This window comes from Armigeres subalbatus, chromosome 2 (assembly GCF_024139115.2).
Source record: "Armigeres subalbatus isolate Guangzhou_Male chromosome 2, GZ_Asu_2, whole genome shotgun sequence".
NCBI classification, from domain to species: Eukaryota; Metazoa; Arthropoda; class Insecta; order Diptera; family Culicidae; genus Armigeres; species Armigeres subalbatus.
This window is the reverse complement of record NC_085140.1, coordinates 233,244,519-233,265,256: the sequence shown is the minus strand read 5'-3', so window position 1 is coordinate 233,265,256 and position 20,738 is coordinate 233,244,519.

Below are 20,738 nucleotides of genomic sequence, written 5' to 3'. Positions count from 1 at the left end.
GTAACAATGTGCATAGCCCGAAATTCATAAATAGACCTGTTTCTTGTAACATGATGGTAAAGAGCCGTTGCATACTTTGCATAATGTTTTGCTTCCGTAATCGGTGTCGATCCTTCTTGCATCAAAATCTGACAAAAGTACGCCCTGCATAGTCTGCTTGCCTTGATTGCGGACCTAATGGGGAGATGGGAGTAATACGCCTTAGGTACCAATACCAATAATGATGTATTCCCATGTGTGTATGTGTTTTTTTTACAAAAACAGCTAAATTATTCGACCTAAAATGGCAACCTAAAATGGCATTGAGTGGCAAAATGTTATGCCAAAAGAAGGTAAATATCATTGAAGGTATATAAAGCAATCGATGCTGGGTCATTAGGCCGAAGGCCGTTAGGCCGAAGGTCATTAGGCCGAAGGCCATTTGGCCGAATGGTCATCAGGCCGAACGGTCATTAGGCCGAATGGCCATTAGGCCGAATGAGAACTGGGGAGTGGGAAGTGAGTAGTGCGCAATGAGGAAGAAGTAGAAAGGAAGAAGGAGGAAGAAGGAAGAAGGAAAAATAAAAAAAAGGAAGATGGAAGAAGGAAGAAGGAAAAAGGAAAAAGGAAGAAGGAAGAAAGAAGACGGAAGAATGAAGAAGCAAGAATGAAGAAGCAAGAAGCAAGAAGGAAGAAGCAAGAAGGAAGAAGGAGAAGGAAGAAGAAAGAAGGAAGAAGGAAGAAGGAAGAAGGCAGAAGGAAAAAGGAAGAAGGAAGAAGGAAGAAAGAAGAAGGAAGACGGAAGAAGGAAGAAGGAAGACGGAAAAAGGAAGAAGGAAGAAGGAAGAAGGAAGAAGATAGAAGGAAGAAGAAAGAAGGAAGAAAAAAGAAGGAAGAAGGAAGAAGAAAGAAGGAAGAAGGAAAAAGGAAGAAGGAAGAAGGAAGAAGAAAGAAGAAGGAAGAAAGAAGGAAGAATGAAGAAGAAAGAAGGAAGAAGCAAAAAGAAAGAAGAAAGAAGGAAGAAGGAAGACGGAAGACGGAAGAAGGAAGAGGGAAGAAGGACTTCCCAGGAAGGAAAAAGGAAGAAAGAAGATGGAAGAAAGAAGACGGAAGAAGGAAGAAGGATGAGGGAAGGAGGAAGAAGGAAGAAGGAAGAATGAAGAAGGAAGAAGGAAAAAGAAAGAAGAAAGAAAGAACAAGCAGAAAGAAAGAAGGAAGAAGGAAGAAGGAAGAAGGAAGACGGAAGAGGAAGAGGGAAGAAGGAAGAGGGAAGAAGAAAGAAGGAAGAAGGAAGAGGGAAGCAGGAAGGAAGAAGGAAGAAGGAAGATGGAAGAAGGAAGACGGAAGAAGGAAGAAGGATGAGGGAAGGAGGAAGAAGGAAGAAGGTAGAAGGTAGAAGGGAGAAGGAAGAAAACGAAAGAAAGAAGAAAGAATAAAGAAGAAGGAACAAGAAAGAAGGTAGAAGTAAGAGGGAAGAAGGAAGAAGGAAGCAGAAAGAGGAAAGGAAGAAGGAAGAAAAAAGAAGAAATTAGAAGGAAAAAGGAAGAAGGAAAAAGGTAGAAGGAAGAAGGAAGAGGGAAGAAGGAAGAGGAAAGGAGGAAGGAAGAAAAAAGAAGAAAGAAGAAGGAAAAAGGAAGAAGGGAAAAGGTAGAAGGAAGAAGGAAGAAGGAATAAGGAAGAAAGAATAAGGAATAAGGAAGAAGGAAGTAAGAAGAATGAAAAAAGAAGAAGGAAGATACAAGAAGGAAGAAGGAAGAAGGAGTAAGGTGAAAAAAGCCCTTCTCATTTTTCACTTCTTGCTTCTTTTTGCTAATTCGGCCTAATGGCCATTCGGCCTAATGACCTTCGGCCAAATGGCCTTCGGCCTAATGGCCTGACACCAAAGCAATCGAAAGAAATTTGATCTACAGTACCTTGCTATAGCCAATTTAGTACATGGGCCGCAACTCGCAAATTCCCGGCAAACCTGGGTTTTACAACACATCTCCTCCCAAGTAAGATTTGTTTCATACAAGTTTATTTTTATGTATATGGAGCGTAAGGCAGAAGTATGACATACTTCTCCTCCCTGCATAAGTGCTTACGTAATTAGTGTATGGGCTGTTATTGAATAGGGCACTGTATGATCGGATCTTTTTTCTTTCGTTCTTTATGAAAGTTTGAAAAAAACGGAGCCAGTAAAAGTCTGTTTTGACAGTTAGTGGCCTTGTTATTTTATTTTTTATCTTTCCAGTGAGAAAACCATAAAGCTGGCCCGAGCATTGTCCTATTTCCAGGACACTCAAAATTAACCTTTTTGTTATTTTACTTTTAGTTTTGATGAAGCATGGAGGCGCTTGGTACATCGTGGATCAGTGTTGTTCAGGTATTTGTCTTCGCAAAACCGTTAGATGTTCTTACAAATTTGGAAACATTCAATGTCTCTTGCTTTTCTGGCAGCCATGGTAACACATATTTCATCCTAACTTTCTAGACATACGACTTATATGTGGGACAATCGAAGTTACGTTTTCCTCCGAGAAAAGCGAGGAACGGGAGTATGCGTTGTGGGGCATCTTCCCCTCCAGAACCTCATGATAGAGTGAGCAACAATGAAGACGCAAAATTTCCAAGAAATTAATTATAAAGCAATAGTAGAGAGAGAGGTGTTTGATGTATGTAAATTTGTTGGTGTTATTTAATTTGCATATAATTGAGCACATTATGTATGGAGATAGGTTGCGGCATGCACCACTTTAATGATAATTTTAAGACACTTGATTTATGACAGCAACTTCCGAGAGGGACAAGATATCTACATTGTTGGTGGGCTCAGTTTAGATTGAACATAAAACAAAATCCCAAAGCGCCTTGCACCAGCCCATTCTGCTGGGCTCAAATTGAAACGTTCGCCCACAAACTGCATTTCCTGTTCAGTGTGGCGGAGAATTCTTTCAGCCACATGCTTCCTGTCGTCAAGTGGCATAAGAAATCAAATATATCACGTCACGTAAGGAAACGGGTGAAAAATGAAATCACTACTAAATAACAAAGGTGCCTCTCGGACTGCAATATTTCGCTCGCCATTAAATCATAAGGCTGCTACAGGCATTTATTAGTTATGATTACTTCCCCCGATTTTTCATAGAGGAGTGGAACCGGTTTAGCGTTAAACAAACGGAAGTGTAGCTTTCTGCTTCAGTATTATTTTTAGCAATTGTTTCATTTTGCTGAATATTATTGTTTGAAGAAGCATGTGATCAGGCCCAGGTATAAGCATACTTTTGACATGCATAGTGTCAAGATCGACAATGGATTATGCTGGCTGTCACTATTAAAGCAGCATAGAAAACGTGCGAAGAAGACCTTTAGGCTTAAAAAATAGAAAACAACCAAAAAATATAATATTCCCATATCGTATTAAGGTTAAATAGTAAAATTGTACATAGATTCCTTATTTTTATAAGTGTAATAAATCGCTTTTGGATTACTTATATCCGTCAAGTATTGTTTCTCTCAAATACCATGTTGTATTAGCATGCGATAGACATCGTAAGCTTAAGCCCGAATGAAAATCTATGGGCACAAAGAGCAGAAATCATTGAAATGAATTATCATCTCAAATATCTAAATGAATTACATCTGCTACTTCTTGAAAAGCATTCGTTCTATACCCTATGAAATGTGTTAGTGTCTCTGTGTGAGATCAATAAAGTAAATAACAACTGTGTTATATTTTAAAAACCGCAAACTCCTTCTAAAACATAAAACCCAGATTAATTCACCAATCTGTGATGATGCCTTTCTCACTCATTATAAAATGTATAGAGAAAAGCACTTTAGAGAGGTCAAAATGGCACTCTTATTATTAGCCTATTCCGACTACAAGCTTGATCAGCATAAAGCTATAATAAGGAGTATCTTGATGTCAAAGTTGTCGTTTAACATTATATCAAGTTATAGATCTCGTAATCTAAACAGACTATAAACATCTTTTTTTTTCCTGTACGGGTGTGCCACTGCGACCAGTTATTAGATCTATCCTTAGTGTTTAAGTGCATGTCGAATTTCTCCATTACTATTAATAAGCAATGCAGTATCGGTTTCGTTATAGTTGATGTTTTGTTTTCTCAAGAGCACCATGACAAGGTCCCGCTATTTAGACTCTTCACAGAGAGCAATCCCATTGAAGGCGCGCCCCTTATCAATAGGAAATCAATCCTTCCTTGAGAAAACAGAACAGTAATACTTGTTTTTGGCCATGCATCGGAGCCCTAGCCACATCCTTGTCTTGCTTCTAGAATATCACCAGTAAAGCTACAAACCCGGGATTTGGCTCTGTCTACAAGACCATTTCAAGCAAGAGAATTTGATAAATTCCGGGAGTACAACTTGCAGATTCACCATCTGTTCATTGATTTCAAAGCAGCATACAATTCAGTGAAGAGAAATGAGCTGTGGTAGATGATTTCCGAACATGGTTTTCCGACGAAACTGATTAGACTGATACGTGCAACGCTGGATGGCTCGAAATCAAGTATTCTGACTGCAGTGTCAACATCGTTTGTGACCTAAGACGGATTGAAGCAGGGTGATGCACTTTCGAATTTATTGTTCAACGTTGCACTCGAAGGCGCTATTACGAGATCACACGGTCGCATATGCTCCTGGGTTTTGCGGACGACAACGACCTTACTGGAATCGATCGCAGAGCAGTAGTGGAGGCTTTTGTCCCACTGAAGAGGAAGACGGCGAGGATAGGCTTAACTATTAACGCTACCAAGAGAAAGTACATGGTGGCAGGTAGAGATAGGGGAAGACCTAGTGGTGTTGGTGCAGAGGTAGTGCTTGATGGGGATGTTTTCGAAGTTGTTGAAAAATTTGTTTATCTTGGAACGCTTGTAGCATGTGATAACGGGTTTGGTGGTCGTATGGCTACCGCTTCTGCCTCATACGCAGGAGGTCGTGGGTTCAATCCCAGGCCCGTTCCATGCTCCTACTTTGTATCTTTTCATATAATTCTCATGTTCTAGCAATCGCTAGAACTGGAAATAACTATAACTACAACTTGATTAGTTCTAGCAGGTAACTGTTAGAGTTCGAAATGAGCGAAAAAGTTCGTTTCGGCATCGAATTAGAATACTACACCACCCTTTCATTACTATCACATTGGCAACCCGTTAAAGAGACGAACCTCTGCCATAACACCTAACCCCCAGATTGCAATTCCGCAGGAACTCGTGGCGAGTGCAGAGGTGTTCTCGGCTTGCAGTGGGCGAGTGACTGCATCATCAATTCCTTCCCATCCCCGATGACCGTGAGGACGTGGCCAGCGCTGTTATCGACCATCCAAAATACTAGAGCTCTCGGACTGTGCACATTGAGGTTGGAGTGCAAATCCCATGCTTCCATCCATTGGTTCCCTGTGCAATTGCGATTGTTCTGGTCGATCACGGAGTAGCAACTACGAAATGCACGGTCATCATGCTCATGCTCATGCTCATGCTCATGCTCATGCTCATGCTTGGAACGCTTGTAGCATGTGACAATGACGTTTCCCGTGAAGTGAAAAGACGTATTGCTGCTGCGAATAGAGCCTTTTTCTGATTACGTAACCAGCTTAGGTCCCGCAACCCGGTGTTGAACTTAATCTATAGACTAAAAAAACATATTAATAAAGAATTAAAAAAAAGGTACCGCAACATGCAGACGGAAACGACGGCGGACCGGAGAGCTTCGGGGTTTTCGAGCGAAAAGTGCTGCGTACAATACTCGGAGGGAAACTAGAAAATGGTGTGTGGCGCAAACGCATGAATCATGAGCTGTATAAAGGGTACAAAGAAGAAAATATTGTGAATCGTATAAAATACAGGAGACTTCAGTGGGCTGACTTAGTGCGAACTTCGGAAGAAAGAGCGAAAACAATATTCAAAAGAGAGCTAGATAGGGGCCGGCGACTTCGTGGAATGCCATGAACACGCTGGCTGCACGCGGTGGAATCAGACCTGGGGACCCTGAACGTTCGGGGAAACTGGAGGAACATCGCCCAAGACCGACGATTATGGAGCTCTACAATACACCAGGCATAGGTGTATCGACGCTGTAGCCAGCCATGTATTCAGATAGGTAGGTGTTCCTATCACTACCATTGTTCACCAGTTCAAGAAGAGTTAGTACGTATTTAAACTCCTAACTCGATTTTTCCAGTAGTCAGTTCAGCCTAGGACCGGGTACCGAGGTTTTGTTTAACTAATTGATTGAGCATAATAATTGAATCATATGTTTGAGAAACTAACTGTATCCATTTTACACAATTTCGAGAAAACAACAAAAAACTGTTTTTGATCAAATTGGCACCGAATTTTTCGTCTTCTTTGATACAGATCAATATTTTTCATTTCAACTCACTGGGGCACTTCCAGTTTGCAAACTATAAGATGTACTCCATAATTGCTTTTCAAAGTGCGGGCACAAATGCAGTTTCTTAAGCAAACGGTTCAATTACTTGCATCACTTTTTAGAAAACCAAGAATGTTTTAACGTATGTAGAAAGCATTTTTGACAAACTGCATCCTATTTAAATTACCATTCGGGCCTGCTTTACCATCCAGCTAATTTTCAATAGGAAATAATGGGACAGGATTCCCAGTCGAATGCAACGATATGTGGACTGCACCGTGTTTGGAAAGTTAAGATACACCTTCAAAGTGCATCAAAATAACACAGCTCGGCACCAACATTTCAAAAGAGCGAAACTGCTTTTGTAAACAAGAGCTTCTGACGTCGCTTGTGGGCAAATTTGAGCACACCCACGCAATCCAACACCACTGACAGAAGCAGCGAATCCTCTTCTTTCATTCGAAGGCACTGGATTACGTGAGTGGGCATAAATTACCCCGCCAGCGACGTGAAAAGCTCTTGTTTACAAAAGCAGTTTCACCCTTTTGAAATGTTGGTGCCGAGTTATTATTAAAAAAAATATTGATATGTATAATAACAAGTCGAGTCGAGTACAAGACACTGAAGACGACCACACAGTTGTGGTCGAAATACGTATCTGCAAAGATAACGAAAATTAACTAGTGGAATTAAATGGACAGTACTTAATTCGTCTTAGACGGTTTAATACATTCCACTAAAAGAGCTTAATATATTTTTCTTCCTATAATAACATGTTATATGATCATTTCTGCAGTATATTTTATCGAAAGTACTCTTCATTCATTTAGCTTAGACTAAGACTAAGGCTGGAGTGGTCCATGGCTGCACGTCGCCAACCACGCAGTCTGCAGAGGGTCCGCAAATCGTCCTCCACCTGATTGATCCACCTTGCTCGCTGTGCACCTCGCCTTCTTGTTCCCGTCGGATTATTGTCGAGAACCATTTTCACCGGATTACTGTCCGACATTCTGGCTACGTGCCCGGCCCACCGCAGTCTTCCGATTTTCGCGGTCTGAACGATGCATCCATCTCATTCTCCCAAAAGGTGATGCAACTCGTGGTTCATTCGCCTCCTCCACGTACCGTCTGCCATCTGCACCATACCATCGATGGTATGCAGCACTTTTCTTTCGAAAACTCCCAGTGTGCGTTGATCCTCCACGAGCATCGTCCAGGTCTCGTGTCCGTAGAGAACTACCGATCTAATAAGCGCTTTGTAGATAGTCGATTTCGTCACCACCGATACAAATTCGTGGTGGGTGACTTACGTTGTCCTCTCTTGAGCCTCTTCCTATCATGTACTTCATCTTCGAAATAACTGGACGGAATAGCACACACGAAAGACCATCACCTTGCCGTAACCCTCTGTGCGTTTCGAAGGGACTCGAGAATGCCCCTGAAACTCGAACTACGCACATCACCCGATCCATCGTCGCCTTGATCAACCTTATCAGTTTATCCGGAAGTCCGTTTTCGTGCATTAGCTGCCATAGCTGTTCCCGATCGATTGTATCATATGCGGCTTTGAAGTCGATGAATAGATGATGTGAGGGAACGTTGTATTTGCGGCATTTCTGCAGTACCTGACGTATGGCGAACACCTGATCTGTTGTAAAGCGTTCACCCATAAATCCCGTCTGGTACTGCCCCACAAACTCTCTTGCAATTGGTGTTAGTCGGCGGCATACAATTTGGGAGATTTATTAGGAGCTGGATTGTGTGATTTTGGAATTATTGATCGAATGGCATCCGCTGAAAACTATATAAAAGTTCATTTAATCCTCGTGCAATGTTCTGTGAAATTGTTCTGTAACATACCAACTACCCTTTTCGCAATCGAGCAATCAGAACCAATTTCCAGATCGAATGAGTGACGGAAGTGTATTTTACTATATATTTTGACTGAAATCCCCATACAAATTTCATATCAAATGCGCCAGCTTATGCAACAAGCGATTGAGCTGAAATTTTGAGAGATTGATTTTCTCATCAAAAGGCACAATCCTGGGAGAAGAACAAAGTGTGCTGTGATAGTCGGCGGACACCAAAAAAAAATCTTCCTTTCAAATTAAACTCCAATAATTTATGGAATTATTGACCGATTTTCGAATTTCAAAATCATCTCAAATCGTCTGATTAATATCCCAAACCAACGAGCGCTTCGGTCAAACTTATTGCCCATGTTGTAAAAGTGTACGGTCCCTGCAAAAAACACGCACTTGTTACACTTGATCATGGATATCTACAAGGTAGTCTGGAAGAAGCAAATAGTTGAGAAGTTTTCGAAGCCAGGAAATCGCTGCTATTCAAACCGTTGGCTTGAACTTCGAAAACACGATCAAGAGTGTTAACAAGCGAATCCAGTTCAAAAAGCGAGCCCTACGTGTCGACTGCCATTTTTTGGGGTTTTGCGATTCCGCCGGTTATCTGTCTGGGGTATTTCTGGAAAGGACCTATACCGCACGCAACCCGCATGATCCAATATGTGAGGCTCAACCTCAACAAAGATGTGATGCTAACACTAACAGTGATGTCTCTGCTGAACGTGTCGACGTCTGGTACCTGGCCGTTATATTTGGATCAAATCAAGAACCTTTTCCCTCGACTATCGAATGTACAAAGGATGAATGGTTTGTATATGTGTGCCCTCTGGATGTTCGTTACAGGTTTTTTAACAAGGTAAGTAATCTAAGTAATCTAAGTAAGTAAGCAGATTTTTAGTATCCTGTATTTATGCTAGTCCCATGAACAGTTCATCACGCGCGCGGTCTTGGAAAACTCATGCTGGCTCGCTCGTGCTGTGTTTCTTGATCATGTTTTTTTTCGTTAGTGTTGTACAAAACACAACAGCGCGCGTGCTCGAGTGTTCAATCATTGATAACAGCAGAATTTTATGTAATTGTATGTATAAGGAGGAGGAGGCTGATCGGAGAGCTCTCGGAGTGTTTGAGCGTAAGGTGCTGCGGACAATACTCGGCGGTAAACAGGAGAACGGTATCTGGCGGCGTCGCATGAATCACGAATTGTACCAGGTGTATAAAGGGCTGGATATTATTAAGCTTAGACAACACGGCAGACTACGGTGGGCTGGTCACGTTGTTCGTATGCCGGAAGAACGTCAAGCGAAGATAATATTTAGTAGAGAACCCGGAAGAGGCCGCAGGCTTCGTGGAAGGCCGCGTACACGATGGCCTTTTGCAGTTGAAGAGGACCTGAGGGCGCTCAATGTTCAGGGCGACTGGAAGCGATTGGCCCAGGATCGAGTCCAGTGGAGAAGGATACTCCATTCGGCGTAGGCTCATCGAAGAGCTGTAGCCCATCAAGTATCAAGTATCAAGTAAGTATGTATAAGGTACCCCGGGGCAAGTGGGACCTAAAAAAACGCTAGTTCAGCAAAATCGCTAAAGCATATTTAGAAAACAGGGTATTTCAGGACATTAACCACGGATACATCATAATATGCTTCCGTTGTTGAATTGTAGACGTGTTGTAAGCCATTTATTCAGTTACAAAAATATTGGTAGTGACTTAACTAAATTTACCTGTGGGACCCACTTACCCCTTCAAACGGGGCAAGTGGGACCTATTCTGTTCTATACTGTCGAACGAAACTAATTTGAAAAATGTAGATATAATGCTCATGTAATTTCTGAGCCGTAGTATTTCAGATCATGGATGAAGGTTTATTGCTTGTCAGACTTTTGTTTTTGGCAAAAGAAAGGGATTACAATGTTAGCAGATATAAAATCAAGACAACAGCCGGTTTACCGTTTAATTGTCTGTTGTCTGGCTTTACATTAGCTTACTTTCTTACCAAATGTGTTAGATGGAAGAGATAAGCAAATCTTTGTTCACTTTTCGAATGAATGTTTCTCTGTTTAACACAAATTATTACACAAATTAGAACCTCAAAAGGAACGGTTTTATTCAGGCGGTGTTGTAAATTTGTAATAGAACGTAATGGCCAATTTATGTCTTAAGCACTTTATTTATCTTAAAATCTGTGAATCTGATGCGAAGTTTAAAAAAAACAAAACACAACACAAAACCTGTTGATCTATTGTAGAATAAGTAGATTGTTTGCACTGTAAACGGAAAATTTTGCATAGTTATAACCATTGCTCTTTTCCATGAGGGAGATAATTTTCGGAAAGTATAATACACATTTGGTAAATCAACTGGACACTACTTCTTAACAACTAAACCAACGATATCAACTGCATTTGATTCAGATCCATATGATATATGAGTGTCGAAGTTATTTTTTACTAGACAACAATCTAAAAACAGATAAGGGGTCGTACACTTATTACGTAAGCAATTTTTCTGGGTTTTTCGACACCCCCTCCCCCCATGCAAGATTTCTTTCATACAAATGATTTTTTATTTATATGGAGCGTAAGATATTGACCGACCCCCCCTCCCTCCATAAGTGCTTACGTAATATGTGTACGGCCCCTAAAATGGCTCTATCAAAAATGTTGTTCAAATATGTCCCACTTGCCCCATGTATGTTAAAAATCAAGGGAAAGTGAAAATTGCAGATTTTGGCTTTAATCAAAACATTTAAATCGTTTTTGATGTCACACAATTATTTAATTGCTCAAAATATTCACTTTCCACATCAATTATGAATTCAGGAACGACTATTTTGTTGGAAAATCCATTGAATTAAAATAAAAGTGATAGATTTTGCCGGTAGTTTAAAGTCATGATTAAACAATACCATTAGTATGGTGCCGCAAATGGTTTTGATTCCATTTTTTTTTGTGTCAGGCGAATTCGTTGATAATTCTGCTTCATCTTTCTAGAACATTGTTACCATTAAAAACGTTCACCGATTAATCGGCAGCCATAGTACCCACTTACCCCGTATTTTCACTTGCTCCGGGGTACCTTATACTGATTTATGGTGTTGCAGTCTACGCTTTTCATAGTGACAGTTATATAGTTTAATAACTGTATATATATCCTATCGTATCATACCGTGATCGCCCTTGTTGTCGTCTTAATCACCAACCGCCCTATTTAGATGAAAATTTGCGTCCCTTGATTGGATTTTAAATAAAGACACGATTATTATTTATTGAATTGAATATTGAATTATTATTTATTGAAATAAAATCTGCTTTTTATACCTACAATTATACATCGGGTATATAATCAGAAAAAATTGCAGCTGTTTTGGCCAACAAATGTTTAGTACCCAGATAAAAATAAAAAATATACATACATATTTCATTTTAAACAAAAACACTCATGTTATTATATTTGATACTGCCTTCCATCTTCTCATATCATCTTTTCAGGATTCAAAAATTATGTTGTTCATGTTGAAATGGGTTCGTTTTCCTAATTTTAACCAGAATATTCTTCGACGGACGGTTTTCCATCTCCGAGCAACAATTGGTTTCAAAACATACTGGTGATGAAGAAAAGATTTCGATTTTGGTGAGAAAATTCCATTGCATATATTATCAATTTACATTACATATATTTGAAACTATATAATTATATAAAAAAAACCATCAGGGCACCCGATTGAAGCGATTTGGATAGGAAGAGTGGAATCGCCAACTTCTTATTGTTAACATCTTGTGGATAAAGGGCGGGCTCTTCTCCCCATCTATTGGGTCAATCTGGGAAATGAGGGCTAAATTATATGACTGTATGTACGAACTTTCTTCTGGAAGGAGATTCTCTATTCATCCCGTGGATTCGCATAAGTGTCTTTGCTTATGGAACCACCCCACCCATTTTGGCCCTTCATACAGAAGTTTGATGAAATACAAACAATAGTATAATCATGAACAAATCGTTTGTCAGATATGACCAGTGCTATCAGCAGGTGCCTTGCTACAATAGATGGTAGTATCATCATCATCATCATCATCATCATCAAAAGGCACAATCCTGGGGGGTGCCCCGTGGAACTCGACAACTTTTTGTTTCCAGGGCCAGTCTGATGCGCATGACCTCTAAGGACCTTTATGGACGCCATGGATGACTATTGCCTTTGTATCGATCGCATTTGAATTGGAAGACTAATTCGTCCAAACTCCCGAATGATTTGAAGAACTTAGAACATCCGGTTTGGGCATATCTAGATCGTAAATCATGCATATGGCTTCTAAGGGCCTGTATGGACACCATGGGTTGCTATTGGCTTTGTATTATGTCCAGTTGACATGGTAGATCTATTGGTCTGAAGTCCAGGATGATTTGGAGAAGTTAGAACATACGATTTGGATATACCTAGATCGTGAATAATGTGCATGGACTCTAAGAGCCTGTATGTACATCATAGGTTGCTATTGGCTTTATTTTGAGCCCGGATGACTTGGTTGATCAATTGGTCTGAACTTCACAATGAGTTGGAGAACTTAGAACATTCGGTTTGGACATATCTAGATCGCAAGCCTGTATGGGTTGCCATTGTTTTAAATTGCACCTATTATTATTATTTATTCAGACTAAGGCCGAAGTGGCCTGTGCGGTATATAAGAGTCTTCTCCATTCGGCTCGGTCCATGGCTACACGTCGCCAACCACGCAGTCTACGGAGGGTCCGCAAGTCATCTTCCACCTGATCGATCCACCTTGCCCGCTGCGCACCTCGCCTTCTTGTGCCCGTCGGATCGTTGTCGAGAACCATTTTCACCGGGTTACTGTCCGACATTCTGGCTACGTGCCCGGCCCATCGAAGTCGTCCGATTTTCGCGGTGTGAACGATGGATGGTTCTCCCAACAGCTGATGCAATTCGTGGTTCATTCGCCTCCTCCACGTACCGTCCGCCATCTGCACCCCACCATAGATGGTACGCAGCACTTTACATTTCAAAACTCCAAGTGCGCGTTGGTCCTCCACGAGCATCGTCCAGGTCTCGTGTCCGTAGAGGACTACCGGTCTAATTAGCGTTTTGTAGATTGTCAGTTTGGTACGGCGGCGAACTCTATTCGATCGGAGCGTCTTGCGGAGTCCAAAGTACGTACGATTTCCAGCCACTATGCGTCTCCGAATTTCTCTGCTGGTGTCATTTTCGGCAGTCACCAGTGAGCCCAAGTACACAAATTCTTCTACCACCTCGATTTCGTCACCACCGATGCAAATTCGCGGTGGGTGGCTCACATTGTCTTCTCTTGAACCTCTGCCTATCATGTACTTCGTCTTCGACGTGTTGATGACTAGTCCGATCCGCTTAGCTTCCCTCTTCAGTCTGATGTAGGCTTCCTCCATCTTCTCAAAGTTACGTGCCATAATATCTATGTCGTCGGCGAAACCAAATAGCTGGACGGACTTATTGAAAATTGTACCACTCGTGTTAATCCCTGCTCTTCGTATTACCCTTCCAAAGCGATGTTGAATAGCAAACACGAAAGACCATCACCTTGCCGTAACCCTCTGCGGGTTTCGAAGGGACTCGAGAATGCCCTGAAACTCGAACTACGCACATCACCCGATCCATCGTCGCTTTGATCAATCGTGTCAGTTTATCCGGAAAACCGTGTTCGTGCATTAGCTGCCATAGCTGGTCCTGATCGATTGTATCATATGCGGCTTTGAAGTCGATGAATAGATGATGTGTGGGCACGTTGTATTCGCGGCATTTCTGCAGTATTTGGCGAATGGCGAACACCTGGTCCGTGGTGGAGCGTTCGCCCATAAAACCCGCCTGGTACTGCCCCACGAACTCCCTTGCAGTTGGTGCTAGTCGACGGCATAAAATTTGGGAGAGTACCTTGTAGGCGGCGTTCAGCAATGTGATTGCGCGGTAGTTGCTACAATCCAGCTTATCGCCCTTTTGTAGATGGGACACACGACACCTTCCATCCACTCCTGCGGCAAAACTTCCTCCTCCCAAATCTTGGTAATGACCCAGTGCAGCGCTCTAGCCAGTGTCTCACCACCGTGTTTAAATAGCTCTCCTGGTAGTTGGTCAACCCCAGGGGCTTTGTTGTTCTTCAGCCGGCCAATCTCCTCCTGGATTTCCTGGAGATCCGGAGCCGGTAGAATTATGTCCTGCGCGCGTTCTCCCAGGTCCATCACCATACCGCCATCTTCGTCTGCCACATCGCCATTCAGGTGCTCTTCGTAGTGCTGCCGCCACCTTTGGATCACCTCACGCTCGTTCGTAAGAAGGTTCCCGTTTATGTCCTTACACATATCAGGCTGTGGCACGTGGCCCTTACGTGAACGGTTTAACTTCTCATAGAACTTTCGTGTGTTATTAGCGCGGTACAGTTGCTCCGTTTCTTCACGGTCTCGATCTTCCTGCTGGCGCTTTTTCCTCCGGAAAATCGAGTTTTGTCTGTTCCGCGCCTGTTTATATCGTGCCTCGTTCGCCCTCGTGCGGTGTTGCAGCAATCTCGCCCATGCTGCATTCTTCTCCTCCACTAACTGCTCACATTCGCCGTCATACCAGTCGTTTTTCTGATCCGGGGCACCGTGCCTAGTGCAGCGGTTGCGGTGCTACCAATGGCGGATCGAATATCTCTCCAGCCATCTTCAAGAGACGCTGCGCCTAGCTGCTCTTCCGTTGGAAGTGCCACTTCCAGCTGCTGCGCGTATTCTTGGGCTAGTCTACCGTCTTGTAGCCGCCCAATGTTAAGCCGCGGCGTCCGACTTCGACGCGTGTTGTACACCGTCGAGAGTTTTGAGCGCAGGCATACTGCAACGAGGTAGTGGTCGGATTCAATATTCGCACTGCGGTAAGTGCGGACATTCGTGATGTCGGAGAAGAATTTACCGTCGATTAGAACGTGATCGATTTGGTTTTCCGTTTCTTGGTTAGGTGATCTCCATGTGGCCTTGTGGATATTTTTGCGGGGAAAGAAGGTGCTTCGGACTACCATTCCGCGGGAGGCTGCGAAGTTTATGCATCGTTGGCCGTTGTCATTCGATACGGTGTGCAGACTATCCGGTCCGATGACCGGTCTATACATTTCCTCCCTTCCTACCTGTGCGTTCATGTCACCGATGACGATTTTAACGTCCCGCAGTGGGCATCCATCGTATGTCTGCTCCAGCTGTGCGTAGAACGCTTCTTTCTCGTCGTCGGGTCTCCCTTCGTGTGGGCAGTGCACGTTGATGATGCTATAGTTGAAGAAACGGCCTTTAATCCTCAGCTTGCACATCCTTGCGTTGATTGGCTGCCACCCAATCACGCGTTGGCGCATCTTACCCAGCACTCTGAAGCCGGTTCCCAGCTCGTTGGTGGTGCCACAGCTTTGGTAGAAGGTAGCCGCTCGATGCCCGCTTTTCCACACTTTCTGTCCTGTCCAGCAAATCTCCTGCAGCGCCACGACGTCGAAGTTGCACCTAGTTGACATGGTATATCAATAGGTCTGGACTCCAGAACGATTTGAAGAATTTAGAACATCCGGTTTGAACATATCTAGATCGTAAATTATGCGCATGGCCTTTAAGGGCCTATATAGACACCATGGGTTGCTATTGGTTTTGAATTGTAGATCAATTGGTCTGAGCTCCATAAGGATTTGGAGAACTCATAACATCCGCGTTGGACATATCTAGGTTTGTTCGGTCAAATGACATATTCGACTATCCTCTTTCGGGCTTGTGGCCTTCGACAGAATGGCCGTTTGGCCGAAAGTCATTCGGTGAAAAGCCATTTGTTCGGATGCTACTTGACCGAGTAACAATTCCTTTTGGCTGTAATGAAAGTTTGTTAGAAACGGTTTTTAGGTCAAAAATAGTTTGGCCGAAAAGGACATTTCTAGGAAGGTCAAATACAGTAACGCCTATTTGAAAAAAGTTCCTAAATTTGGCCGAAATCGAAATACAGCCGAAAGGGACATTCGGCCGAACTGGAAATTTGGCAGAACAAGTTGTCTATCCTATCAGGTAATTTGGCCGAAAATGGCCGTTTGGCTGAAATAATCGTTTGGCTAAAAAGATCATTTGGCAGAAAATGCTGTTGGTAGAAATGGTCGTTCGGCAGAAAGAGCTATCTGGCCTGAAAATGTCATTTCTGCAAAACAACCATTTCGTCCAAAAGGGATATTTTTCCAAATGACCTATTCGGCTAAATGACTTTTTTTTTGTATAATGACCAATTGGGCTTTTAGGGGTATTGAGATTATTACTACCTAAATACCTTTATCAATGGATATCGCTAGAGATACTGAACCACAACGTTGAAAGTACTCGATTTTGGCGTTACGTTATTAATGGATCTTCCCTATGACCTTGTGTGGCCAGTTGGATTTAATAAATAAATACAAATTACATATCTTGAATTGAAGGAACAATTATGAATTTTTGTGCACAGGAACTACCTATTTTGAATCAATTTCGAAAAACTTTATAATTTCGCGTATTAAGCACCTCTAGCTCGATTTTACTATATGACGAGGTGTCAACACGTGAGCTAACTACAAAACTGTCACATTTTCAAAAACTTCTCAAAATTGATTTTGAAAATACAATTTAGGGTCTACAAGTGTGAGAAAATATGTTGTAGCTCAGCTCAAATGATTAGTTCGCTCAAATGACATATTCTACTATGTGGCCTTATGCCAAACGACCCTTCTCCGTTCAAAAATTCAATTTCAACGAGGAATTGTTCAGATTTCAACGAATTTCACAATTTTTACTCGAAGTTCATCTTAGTTTTTACGAAGACCTTTTCGAAATTTCAACGTGAAATTGTCTGGTGAAGTTGTGTCTGTTTTGTTGATGTTCTTAGGATTCTACCCAAATTCGACCGAATCTTTGGAATTGTTAATACGATTTCATCATTTCAAACATTCGCTATTTTAAAAACTATTGCTCGATCTGATTCGTTAAATAATAAAAAAAACTAGTGTATATTACGAATTGTTTGTGTGGACAAAATTCATAAATTTTGCAAAAAATTAATTTATTACAAAAAAATAAGTAGCTGGGGGAAGTGTGCGCTTTAACGCTTTAATCGTCCAAACTCATGTACATTACCTACTTTACGGATATTGGTCAATCCTAGACCAACCTTTGAAAAGGGCGTAACAGCCAAAATTTATTCCTTCTGATTCTTCATCCACATACATAGCTATATATGTAGACGAAGAATCAGAAGGAATCAAATTTGGCTGTTACGCCCTTTTCAAATGTTAGTCTAGAATCATCATAAAAATAATCACAATAATTACCATGTTCGAATAAAAGGCCCACAGTTTAAAAGGGAGTGGTCTAGCTGGGCAAAGCCTTGAGCAAATGGTTCATAAAAATTTGCCTTTTATCATTAGTGAACACGGAGCAAAAATTGTTAAAATCAGTCAATCTTTCTCGTGTGCACTCTTGCACCGCGAAATGTCCTAACTTACCCCAAACACGGGGCAAGTGTGCGCATTTGATTTTCTCCATCAAACTCTCTTATTCTAAAGTTCAAGTAGAATATATCAGAAATGTAGTACGAACTTCCAAAGATAATAAATAACCATTGGCGTAACTAAGGAACAATTCTAGGGGGGGCAACTTTTTTTTATTTCTCTATTTTACAGTCAAAACACAGAAAAGCTACTACTTTCGCTTTGTTGGCTTATCAAGCAGATATTCAACACATCTATATACGACTTGAATATTACAAATGATGTTCATTGTTGTATTCATTGTTCCTACTCCTACTGCCTGGGGTTGGGAATCAAATGAACGTAAAATCAACAAAGTGTATTGAAATTGTCATTACTGTGCGCATTGGGACCTGATATTCACGGCATTTTTTATCGATTTGCCTTACATTAAAAGCCTGGTCCGCTGCCATCAACGAAGTTGACTTGATAACTTCCCACGAACTTATACACTAATGGTGACAGGAGACGAAAGTTGATCTGTGGAATCACTTTGAAGAGGCATTTGGGATGGTGCTCGCTAAAAAAATTCTCATACTGCATATTGCTCATCATTACAAAAGTTATTGCCGCAGATGTGCACCATAGTAGTTATGATCACTTTAAACGATCGCATTATTTGGTCCCTTTCAACAGATCTCCTGGGATTACTATCCTCAGCTTCCTCCCGAAAACGTTCGAGGAGATGGTTTACGATGTTTTGTTCTGAGCTATTTGCTCTATAGTTTATGAATATTAACACAATTTGGTTCCCAAAACGATCCACAACTACAAGTCTGATGGTTTTTGTTAACACAACTAAACAACTCCATAGAAAGAAGACGCAACTGAACGTCTGTATATGTGTAAACCTTGTGAGCCCCATGCATTTGCTGACGATATGATGATAAATATGGAATAATATTCAATTGGGTAATATGAATATAGCAATTGTGTATAAAACCAAGATTGTATACATAATGGTAATATTTACGGTTGGGTGTACGTACACTGCACAGTAACTTATACCTAGACAAGAATTAAAGCTGCAAGCAGTACGTTGCTTAGCCTAATCACCTAAGTTACCTGACAGCGGACAGAAGAACTGGTCAGTATTCAACTCGTCAGCACGCAGCATGTTGTGCCTGGGCGCCAGAACGAATGAAGTAATAACAGATCCGACCGTGGAGATGTGTGTTGAAAAAGCCCTGGCGCTCTTTTGGATCCACAGAATAAAGAGCAGACAAAATCCATTACATAAATTGGGGCCAGATTTTTGCCTTCAAGTTTATTATATATTGCATTTTTCTACCCCCATTTTCTGCTTTCTGGTCCATGGTCCATGGGTTTTCGGCGTATGAATGCTATTCATGAGAGATGAATCAGGTGCATCTCCTATTTTGCTCCAAGAGCGACGGCTAGCAAACGAGATAGCGCTGACCGAGCAAGGTGGGCATCAAAGAAGGAAGCAGATAAATTTCACAATTTATGGTGGAATAGTTTTTCCATGTATCCCCCATCATGGAAATGCGATTTTCTGCTTTTGAGTGATGAGTGGTTAAAGTTGGTGTTGTATTTGTTTGTAGCACAGAAGCTATGAAATAGGTTCTGTACTGAGGGGTTAATAATTGATATATTAGCACGTGACTGGGCCAGTGATCGATTTATTTAGTTGTAAAGCATCATGAATTTACTCAATGGCACACATGCATCACATTCTGCCTTACTTTACCGTAGCAAAAATCTCGCGCTTAGTTTCATAGGGGCGTAACTGTATTGATCGATTTCTCTTAATCGATTTTATATTTTGTTAATAACTCATTTGTTTCAAAAGCTACAACCGTGACTATTGATTTTGGTGCAAGATGCAATTATCCTTTATGATCACACCAAACCATTAAATCATCGACAAACTAGCGCAATTCGGTACAATAATAAAAAGAAAACATCGACGAAGAGAAATCGATCTATACAGCTACTAACTATGAAACTAAGTGTCAGAAACGTATCTTGAGAAGTTATGGTACCATATTTTATTATTCAATTTGACCTTGAATCGTTGAACTAAGGACTGTACTTACACATAGACAAATTTATTGAAAGTTTGTGACTTTAATACGTTTAGGTAAAATATGTTGATTTTTGTTACTGAAACCGAGTGTTATATTTGAACTGTCAGTTTTTCGACACAATGTTTGGTGACACGGGTACACCCAAAAAACAAATCTGACAATTATTGTATAAAATCTGGGCATATACAATTCTGTAAGCTTTTTATACAAATATTGTATTAAAATAATACAAACCTGTATTATTTCAATACAACAATTGTATTAAAATCTTCCGAAATTGTATATGCCCAATTATTATACAGATTCTGCTCAGAGAACAGACATGGATGCTCGAACAAATTGTCGGTAAAAACGTGTGTAAAGATTTAAATCGCACCTCAGCGCCGCCAACGCAGGCTGCCCGACATAAAAACTAAATCTCACTAAGTGATGGCGTTGGCATACACTACATAAACAATGTAGTGCTGCCACCTAGGAGCAATTCGGAATGAACACTAGCGCTAAAAAGTAAAACACGGCAAATTTTAACCATATTTATCAGCACACTAGCACCGCGTAACGGGGGCATAACGACATACTTCAAAATGATCAGTAAAAACTTTACACATGCACGCGAATGAAGATGAACGTCTGTTCTCTGTGGTTTCTGTAAGGTTCTTATGCAGAGCTGTATTAAAATCTGCCATCCGCTGGTTGGGTGTAGGCACTACGCACGTCTTATTTTTTACTTTCTTAAGTGGTTGCCAAGTTACCACGCGGAAGTGTACTGTAGTGTCGGACTCAACCAGTGAAGGTTATACCTACTATAAACTTCCTTGGGCTCCGCCCATCATTTCCTCCAGGAACTGCCTCTAAGAATTATTTCTGGGGAACAGGCAGTATCTACTTAGGGGCCGTACTCTAATTACGTCAGCAAATTTTCTCCCCCCATGTAAGATTT